This window comes from Natrix helvetica, assembly GCF_964273705.1.
Source record: "Natrix helvetica genome assembly, chromosome: 2".
Lineage (NCBI taxonomy): Eukaryota > Metazoa > Chordata > Lepidosauria > Squamata > Natricidae > Natrix > Natrix helvetica.
In genome coordinates this window covers 230,654,361-230,665,134 of record NC_138552.1, presented here as the reverse complement: position 1 = coordinate 230,665,134, position 10,774 = coordinate 230,654,361, and positions in this window count along the sequence as shown.

Sequence of the window (10,774 nt, the reverse complement as noted above, 5' to 3'; positions counted from 1 at the left end):
GTACTGCACTCCATTAAAACAATCAGTCAAAAACTACAGCATTAACTTATAAAGTTTGTGGCTTTTGTTTCTTGAAATGCAAAATTAACAAGGTTTATTTAGTATTTCACATAGAGAAAGGAGGAATAGTGAATCATCATCTGTAGGGGTCAAATATTGAAAACATGCTATTGTATCAGAAGCTCTGAATCTTTGATAGGAACTATGAAGAATATAAAGGACTTTCATTATTGCAACGTGATACTGCTTTGGGCATTTTGACAAAACATCAGATCTTACAGACACCTTTGGATTTAAAAGAAACAACACACTGCTGGAATGAGTCCCATGATTAGAATATAACAGTGGAAGCAGATAGTTTGTTCAAAAGATAGAATCATAGGGCTGGAAAGGACCTTGGAGGTCTTCTAGTCCAACCCTCCTCCCTCCACCCAAGGCAGAATTCCTTATATCATCCTGGACAAATAGAATGTCCAATCTTTTCTTGATAACCTTCAGCAATGAGCACCCAATGAGTAGTTGTTTCATTGGTTAATTGTTCTCACTGTCAGGAAATTTCTCCTTAGTTCCAGATACATAAAGTATATTTATTCAGAAATCTTGAGTAAATAAATTTGGCAATATTGTAAATGCCATCTAGGTTAAAATGTGAAGGAATTAATAAAAGCAATAATATCATTGGCATCCGCTATCAGCCATCCAATGAGGATGTGGATAATGCCTTTCAAAGGAAATTCTGGATCTTTCAAAGGGCCATGACTTTTGGGAAACTTTAATTACTGAAAGCTCATGGAATGACTAACAGGTCTTGGGAACATAGAGGAAGGAACAAGTCATTGGAGGAGAGAGTTAGACCATTAGAGAAAAGACTCTTTAGTCGGGGTGGAGATTGAGAGAAAGACTGTAAATACTCTTCCTTACACCAGCTAGGTAAAAGTGAATTTAGAAAATTGCTTTGACAGGCTTTCAAGTTTATATTATATTTATTCCACTAGCAATAAAATTCATTCTAGAAATCCAAGTGATTCTTGTTTTTTGGATTTCCCAGCCTTGAAGAATGTCTGGAGAGCTTTCACACACTCTCTGAGAGGCATCAGATCAAACATTCTGGGCCTAAACTATAGCTACAGATCACTGTCAGCAGAGCAAGTTGTGGATACATCGTTAGATAGAGAGATCATCTGCTTGTGATCTGTTGTGATTCAGAGACCACAGCATTTGGATCAACCTCAGCCTAAAAGCAATCCTACAGGTTGCTCTCTTGCTGGTGATATTTCATTGCCCTGGCAGTCTGCCAGGGAAGTTCAGGGGGCTCAGGATACTTTCCCAAGCTTCAATATTCAGTAATGAATACGTTTTCTTTTACAGCAGATCAACATAATTTTCTGCAGATCAGGTCAGAGTGGGACACATTCTTAGCCTTTTGAAAGAGAGGCCAGATAGCATGATGGGACAATGCCATCCTAGAAAACTATTAAGATTTAAGTAATTTAGAACTGTCTTTGGTGATTACCCAGAAGAGGAGCTGCTAATTGGGAGATTTATAAGTTGCATGCCAGGAATGTGTGCTGGAATGATTTTGCCTTCATCAACCAGTTTTGGGAAGGTCTTTCTGACTACTATGATCAATTAGCATGACAAGGCACACCAAGAACCTTGGAAGAGTTATTTCAATGTTGTGTGGTGATTGCTGGCATGCTAGAAGAATTGAGGCATGGAAGAGATTAAAGGGGGGCGGACAGTTCACAGCTTTACTTTTAGAGAATAGGAAGCTACGGTAGCTATTCTTTGCCTCTCATTGGGCATATAACTACACTATCAACTTGCTTTTTGCAGCCCAGATCACAGTTAGATGACAAAATCCTTTGTCAGTTTAAGGGTTAACAGTTTTAAAGAAGTTTCTGAACAGTCTGAAGAAAGAATTCATACCCTCATCATCTCCTGCATCTGCATTGCTATTTTTATAGAAAAGAAAAATAAGTCTTGAGACTAGTCCATGATGATAGATTTCCCAATTTGTGACAATTAGCAATCACTACTCACTGCCTATTCTTTCACATCTGCTGGACCATGTATCAGAAAGCATGTATTTTCAGTCAATCTGACTTGATTTGAGAGGAACTTTCCATTTGATTTGGATAAAGGATGATCACAAAGCCTTTGACATTTGTATGGAAAGTTTCAATACACTGTAGTGCTCTTTGGTCTATTGTCCAGCAGTCTCTTTTAAATTAATGAATGAGAGATTAATAGATATTCTGTACAAATATATCGCAGTTATCTCTGAATGTTTTGGTTTTTATCCCCAGAAACTGTTTTTACCCATTCTACTTAAGTCAGAAATGTGTAACTGCACCTCTGCAAATACAAACCCCACGCTAAGCTGTAAACAGTTCAAGACTGGAAAGTTAAATACATTTACAACTTACAGATTTTATTTGAAAATATAACCAAAAAATTGATGTCTCTATAATGGTTCTGCAAATCCAAGATGATATCCAAAATTAGGAAATAACAGTTGGACCTTATTTGCATTTTGAGGAATTAGAATTTGATTTTTCATTGTCAGAGATGAAGAAAAAAATGTTTGGCTCACCAGAAAAGATTGAAAGGAATACAAATATTAGAAAGTCCACGATAATAAATATGATGAAAGATGGTATGGAGTTTCTTGGCAAAAAGAATGCTGTGTTGTTAAGGAGAATTATTCAACAAGGGATTTTGCAGATATATGGTATTTACAACAGATTTATGACTTTTGGAAGTGAGATGCAATTGTTGGTAAAGTTTCCATTTAACAACCTAAATAAATGTTTTATTATTAAGAATCCAATGAGGGCATTTGACTCTGGAATCAGAGTTAATGATATAGGTGATTTGTAATAAGAAACAGTATAGATTTTCTACCAGTAGATCACAAAGCAGACTGTTAACAGAATGCTTTGAATTTTAACTTTGCTGTTGTTTAACCCGTTACCTGTTTTTTTTATTTCACATATGTAATGCATGGCAGGTCAGTTGGATTGCAAATAGATGTACAAACGTATAAATTTTGGATCTGCTCTGCAAAGGGGGAAGCTATTATTGTTGCCATAGATTTGTCAGTGTTCAACTAGGAGGAATAATATGTAGTTTTGTCCTTTTTAAAATCTCCCTCTAATGTTTTTTGTTTAGCTTTATTTTATCTCTGTCCAATTTGGGGGGGGGGGAGTTGCAATGGTGGAATTCAAAAATGTTTACTACTGGTTCTGTGGGTGTGGCTTGGTGGGGCATGGCTTGGTGGGTGTGGCAGGGTTGTGGTAAAATCTCCATTCCCACCCCATGCCAGGGGAAGGATACTGCAAAATCCCTATTCCCTCCCAACTCCATGGGAAGGTTACTGCAAAATCCCCATTCTCTTCCCATTCCTGGGGGAAGGATATTGCAAAATTTCTATTCCCACCCCACTCTGAGGCCAGCCAGAGGTGGTATTTACTGGTTCTCTGAACTACTCAAAATTTCTGCTACTGGTTCTCCAGAACCTGTCAGAACCTGCTGAATACCACCTCTGGGGGAAGGGGGTGTTGGATTTTAATCTTGTAAAAAAAAAAAAACCTCCCAAAAGACTCCCAGCATTTCTTTGTGGCACAAGCTGATGCTTTGAGATATGCACAGCCACTGTTCTTCAGGCTTCAGCAGAGGAAGAAGAGGATGTTTCCTTGCACATTTTATTCTAGATTCCTTCTAGACTCCTGGCTGAGTCTATTTGGTTTTTTTTTCCCAATGAAGAATTGCTAGCAATTATAGCAACATTTCAATAAAAGAGACATTTCTGAGACAGGTTTCTTAGCAGGTATGGGCAAATCACAGGAATTTGGAACCCATGCATAAGGTTAAGAATATCATCCAATGTCAGATCAGATGGCCATCATTTTAACCTCTATATTGCTTATGTTCCTAGCTCACACAATAAAGTGTCAGGTGCTCTCTTTCTCTCTCACACACACAATAATGGTATTCCGTGTCTGCTCCTCCTTGCCATAAACTAGAAACTTGACAATTCCCTGCTCACCTCTGCATGTCAAAGGGACACTTCCAAGATATTAGGGATATGGAAATAGAAGATCTGTTGGATTGGTTTTACTTACAATTACAGGACCCATGTGTCAGGGCTCAGACAAATGACTGACACGGAGACCCGCAGATTAATTCCCCCCCCAATAGCTGGAAAACACCTTTTAAACACAATGTGACTTTTATTCCTTTCAATCACATTATCTTTCTTTCAATTTCATCTTAAAGGCAACCAACTCACTTTTAACAGATTTGACAGATGCAAATGCCGGCTTCAAACAGATGGATGACCCCAGAGAGAGACTCTTCTCATTTTTCTGTAGCTGGGGAACAATATTTTCATAGTAGCCATTTATATATTACTTGTACTCTCCAAAAGAAGTGTTGCAACTTTGCCATGACAATAAGACTGAAGGGCATGAAGGAGTTTTTTATATGATGTATTTTATTTCAGAGTTTTCTGGTGGCCTCAGTTGAAAAAAGATTTCAAATATTATGTTTCTTTTATCTCTTAAGTTATGGCCATCCCTGCTAAGCTTTCTGGTTTGCTCCAGCCACATCATACATAATGGTGGATCTCAGAGTCATTTAGAATTTGTTAGACTTATAAATTTCTAAAATAAATAAAATAAATTTACATCTTGATTCCAAAACAACCTCTTTCAATTAGTGGATATTCATATTTGACATTCATCTGGAGCTGAATAGGTAGCAGGAAAAGACTTGCTATGCTAGAACAAGTTTACATATTTATTTACCAAATTTAAAGACCCCCATCTCACTCTCAGAGCAACCTTAAGCAGTGTAGAGTTATATTCCTCAAATTTATAAGCTACCCAGTGTCATGCTTGTGAGATGGGGAGTTATATAAATGTCATGAAGGGAGGGAGGGAGGAAGAAAGGAAGGAGGAAGGTGTTTATGTTGTTGTATATTCTAAGAACAGCAAAACCACCCTGACTTGTTATTTGCAGGATTGTCATATAATTCTGTACATTCCCCTATTAGAATAACTACCTCTACTGTTTGTGCATCAAAACCTCTGCAATTCTTCTAGCCTCTGATTTTCTCCAAAAGGCAAAGTGAACACAGCTCCTCTTAGATAAGCAATTGGATTTGCCCCAGGGCTGTGTATAAAACAGCAGCAGATTCTTTTAGGGAAGAGGATGCCAAAAGAGATTTGGTGTGCCTTTCAAGTTACCTTCCTCTGATCCATCCAAGAAACTGAACTCAGATTTTATTGATCCTTTTCCTATGGCTTTTCAGATTAGCCTAGCAACCTTTCATTTGTACTGGCCTGGTATTTCACTGCTCTTTCACCTGTTTCTTATATTCAGAGGCTGCCCCTTTTCTCTGTTCTGGTTGATGAGAAAGAGGAATGCAAGGTGGAGTGTATTCTGAATTTTAAATGCAGGAAGAGTAGATTGGGATATGAAGTTACAGGAAGGGTTATTCTGAGACCGTGAGATCATGATAAGGAGAGGTGAATGTACACAGCCCCAACGTGTTCACCAGTTTCATCTGAGCTTTCCACAAAAGTCTCATTCTTTTGAACTGCTCCCCAGGTGTAAGAAAAAAGTCTTTCTTTTAAATTATTTTTTAAAATCTCTTGATTTTTAAAAGATAGATTTTGCATCATTTATTTAAAAAGTGACACACACACACACAAACACATTAGACACTGGAATCATCTGGAACTTTTATTACATTAATTTGGTTTACAATCTTTGTACTTTGATATTTCCAACAAAAAGGCAGCAGTGTGATATACTGTTTGTACATACAGAGAAACAGACAGGCTAGGGCATACCAACATACTGACAAATAATGGCACTTCTCAGTGCTCACAGATAAAGTTTTGTCAGAATTGAATACATATTCTATGTTACTTCTTTCTCTGGGATTGATACCAGTCTCTAAACATTGGTCTTCTGCCTACGTGTTCCTTGGTCAATGGGGCTTTTAATGGCTTGATGTTGTAACCATTATCAGATCAGAAAGGATACTTTATGAAGTTATCTCAGGTAGCATCAGCAGTTTCATTAGAATTGTTAAGAACACTGCCCTTTAGTCCCTTTCCGTACCCATTCTAGGTCACATCTGTACACCCCAGTGCACCAAACTACAGGGGTTACACTAAAATCAGAAAGATGCCAATAGCAGCAAGTACAAAATATCCCCCTGAGACACATCTACAACATTAGGTATTCACCATCAATAACCTTTTTTTTTTTAATGCTGAGGCAGGCTGGCTAATTGAAAATGTAAAAGTATTTATTACTGAAATTACACACCTGACTAGGAGACCTTCTTAATCATTCAGAAAAAGGTCCAAGACTACAAACCACACAGACAGGGCAAGTGCAGCTCCTCACAATGTGGATGAAATCTGTGATTTAATAGTTTGGGAGTTAATCTGAATAAATTATATATACATATATATAAATTTTATATATATATATATATATATATATATATATATATATATATATATATATATATATATATATATATATATATATATATATATTCTCAGATTATTTTATATATATATATATATATATATATATATATATATATATATATATATATTAAAAACCCACAAAACAATCTACTTGTGAAAAGTAAAGAGTACAGACATGTGTTGAGTAAATACAGCCTTGTTTGTCCACATCTTAATAAGAATTGAGCTTGGTAACATTTTGGGCCCAAAAGGATTTGTGTGACTATATCTATACATAATATTCTTTAAAGGCAACAAACCAAAATAGATTGATTACAGAGAATATTACATTTCTCTTCCATACCAAGTCTGTGTATCAAAATGGCAGATCAGTATTAGCTGCAACTAGATTTTTTTACTTACATTTAGTTCAATTGTAAGTAAAAAATTTAGATCCATATTTTTTTACTTACAATCGAAATACAGCTTTTGGCTTCTGTTCAAATTCATACTTGGGAATAGCCTATGACTAAAATTATCTGTCTGAGATACCCCATTTGTAAATAGCAAGATTTACTTCCCAGGGCACTTATTTATTTAGAAGTTGGTTTACTTGAAGATACTAATTATCAACTTAAAAGTTTAAAAATCCAGTTTGGGAAAATTCAATGTGTCATTCAATAAACGCCACTAGTAATCATTTAATCCTTCATTTCTGCCAGCGTAGTCCTAACTGATGAAAAGTAGTTTAAGAAGATAACATTTAAATGAGACCCTCAGTGTTAAAGTACGGTTAATCTCAGATCAATCGTAACATAGACACTATAGATTAATATGGTGAAATTATTGACTGCCATATCAGCAATTATCTGCTTATTATACTGCTTCTAATAATGGGTGTTCTACAATAAGTGTAGGAAAACTGTTTAAAGCTATAAAATCTAGTTGACAATTCATTTTTTTCTAGTCACTTTATGATGCCAAAGAGTTTCAGCAGCAAATAGATTCTGATAATGTAGATCAACTGGCCACATACATTATCAAACTAAGAAGAAATATATATCAATTGCCAATTGGAATAGTGTATCTTTTTTTGTTTTTCCAGAATGTTTAACCTTTTTATTAGCCAAGGTTTGCTAATAATATTATTCCTTCTTTATAAGGGATACTTTAACACAGTAGCTAATAGATGTTTGAACCCTGAAGCGCAAAAGACAGAAAATATAAGAGTTAATTTCATTCTGATAAAAGCAGATTCTGGGTAAACTGCAAACCGATATTCTGCATTTATTGAATAGCACAGGAGTCGTTTTCTATGTAACTGCTATTTCAGCCTTAGTTTTTAAAATAAACTCTCACTGATTTGGGAAGTACAAGGATAAAAAAGCTTTTGCACACATTATATTTGGGGGGGGGGGTCCCCTCCAGTTTCCACATGGGCCGATTGCTTCCGTTCCCATAAAATATTAGAGGTAGATTATAACTTTCTTCAAACACATTATGTTTTCAGAGAGTCACTCAAGAGTAGGACCCAATTCAAACTAATAAAACAAAAAAGGGGCAGTGTGATTATATTAGGAAGAACTTCTCAATATTTCAAGTTGTTGAAAAGGAAGAAAAAATGCCTTGGAAAACTGAGCAGTTTACACAGAGGTAGCTTGTTAGTTTTTTACAGCAAAAAATCCTAAAACTCTTGTAGTATCTTAAAAGACTCACTCATTTGCATAAACATACTTTTAATAATAAATTAACCAGCCTAAAAGGTAACACAAGTCTCTTAGTTGCTTTTGAAAACTGATAGACCAGATAGTTACCATAGGAGAACTGAATTAGTAAGGGGATTCAGTTATTTCAGTGACCCTACAATTATCAATTGACTGATTTTATTCTTACCACTTCAGAAAGATTACTGAGGGTGTACATTACAATACCCATCAATACAAAAGCTATGCCATCAGGAAGGAAGAGCCTGGAAAAGAGTAGTAGCAAATCCTTTTTGTTTTGTTGGTAAGAGGCTACACCGTCCAGTACGATCCCACAGAGTTGGCCTCCTCAGGGTGCCATCGGCCAAGCAGTGTCGGCTGGTGACCCCCAGGGGGAGAGCCTTCTCTGTGGGAGCGCCTTCCCTCTGGAATGAGCTGCCCCCGGAGCTCCGCATAATCCCTGACCTCCGGTCCTTCCGACGTGCCCTAAAAAGTTGGCTTTTCCAGCAAGCCGGCCTGGCCTGTTAATGTTAATGTTAATTTATTTTAATTTATTTTAAATGTATTGTTTCTTTTAAAAAAATCGGTTTGGTCTTTTTGGAAATGGGTTTAATCTTTTTTTTAACTTTTGTGATGTGTGTTTTTAATGTTGTATGCCGCCCTGAGTCCTTTTGGAGAAGGGCGGCATATAAATCCAAATAAACCTAAACCTAAACCTAAAAAACTATATAGTTTGGGGCACCAGATTATGAAGTCAGAAGGTACTACACTAGTTATTGGAAAAGAATGTTGAACTTTCATGAATAGATCTGAAGACAATTTGAAGACAAGTCAAAATTGCAAGGAATTCTGATCAATTGGCAATACTGAGTAAAGGAGACATTAAATTGCAATGTGGAATGTGAGGAGACCAAACCAAGGAAGCCCTGAAACTTTTGAAGTAGAAATGAAGTGCATTAAATGGAACTTTTAAGGAATATGTGTACAGAACTAAACCAGAATTGGCCACTTCAAATCAGATATGAATCTGCATACATAATATACTTATTCAAGGCATGAGATCCTATAAAGGAGTGCAGTGGCAATGATACTTTAAAAGGCATTGTGTGCTCTGATATAATTCAATGAATGACAGGATCATATCAATCAGAAGTGAAAAGCACCCTATGAGCATCAATGTTATGCAAATGTATGTCCTTACTACTGTAGATGCTATGATAAGAAGGTATTGAAAAATTCCATTGCAAATTACAAGAAGTGCCAAATGCAACATTTAGAACAGACATAGTTCTACTAGCAATAGCAATAGCACTTAGACTTATATACCACCTCATAGTGCTTTACAGCCCTCTCTAAACGGTTTACAGAGTCAGCATATTGCCCTCAACAATCTGGGTTCTCATTTTACCCACCTCAGAAGGATGGAAGGCTGAGTCAACCTTGAGCCAGTGAGATATGAACTGCTGGACTGCAGCTAGCAGTCAGCTGAGGTATCCTGCAGTGCAGTACTGCACTCTTAACTGCTGCACCACCTCGGCTCTATACTAATAAATTATCAGAATGCAAAAGTTGGAGAATCTGGGCTTTTATCGGTCGGAACATAAACCTAACTGATAAATAAATGGAAGCATCAATTTGGATTGGGTAAATGCAGTAATGCAGAAGAAAATTTGAGTTTTTGTCTAATGTTATTTTTGTTTAGTGCCAGCATCTGCATCAAGAAATATAAATGTAGTCCCTGCACCTAGATATCACCAAATACATCAGTATCAAACCGAATAGATAATATGAAATAGATTATGAGCAAACCCTTTAGCCAGGTTACTTTTAGTTGCAGATTGTGGAACAGGCCATGAATTACTGGTGCCAAATATACAGGTTAAATTTAGAAAGGTAAAGAGGGTAGGAGTGCCCATAAGCTTTGACCGGCAGGACATATAATCAGAATTCATGAATAACTTAAGGAACTTCATTAGTCTTAAAATATGTGAATGCCAAGATTGAAGATGACAGGTTGATAATAACTAGCTAATGAATCAAAATTGGAGGATGAAACAACAATTTCATTAATGTTAAAAGAAAAGATTTTTTGAATAAATAGTTTTGTTTTCCTGAGCTCTAGAATACTACGTATAAGAGACAGTATATTGGAGAAATGGAGATTAATCTTAGGGAGCAAGGCCATGGCAAACTTAAATAAGACCATGAAGGGAAAGGATATTGCAGTGGCAACAGAGATCAAATCAATTTTTTTTTTAAAAAATTGAGGTTGTCAGTGTTGGAAACTGAAAAAAATGAAAAAGAAAAAAGATATGTTCAATCATGGCTATGGGAAACAAAAAATCAGTTCTGGCCCAAATAAAATCTGATTGCTGTTTAGAGGAAAATATTAGTTGATATAGAAATACATATTCTGATTCTTTGATGCAAACTAATGATGGAATAGAAACAACTATGTCTGGCAAAGTTCTGGGAAAGGGAAAACATTAGGTAAGATGAATGTGTTCAAAATCACTTGAGTCACCTTGAAAGAACTACAGATTATAAAGACAGAAATAATGAATGAGAGATCCAACC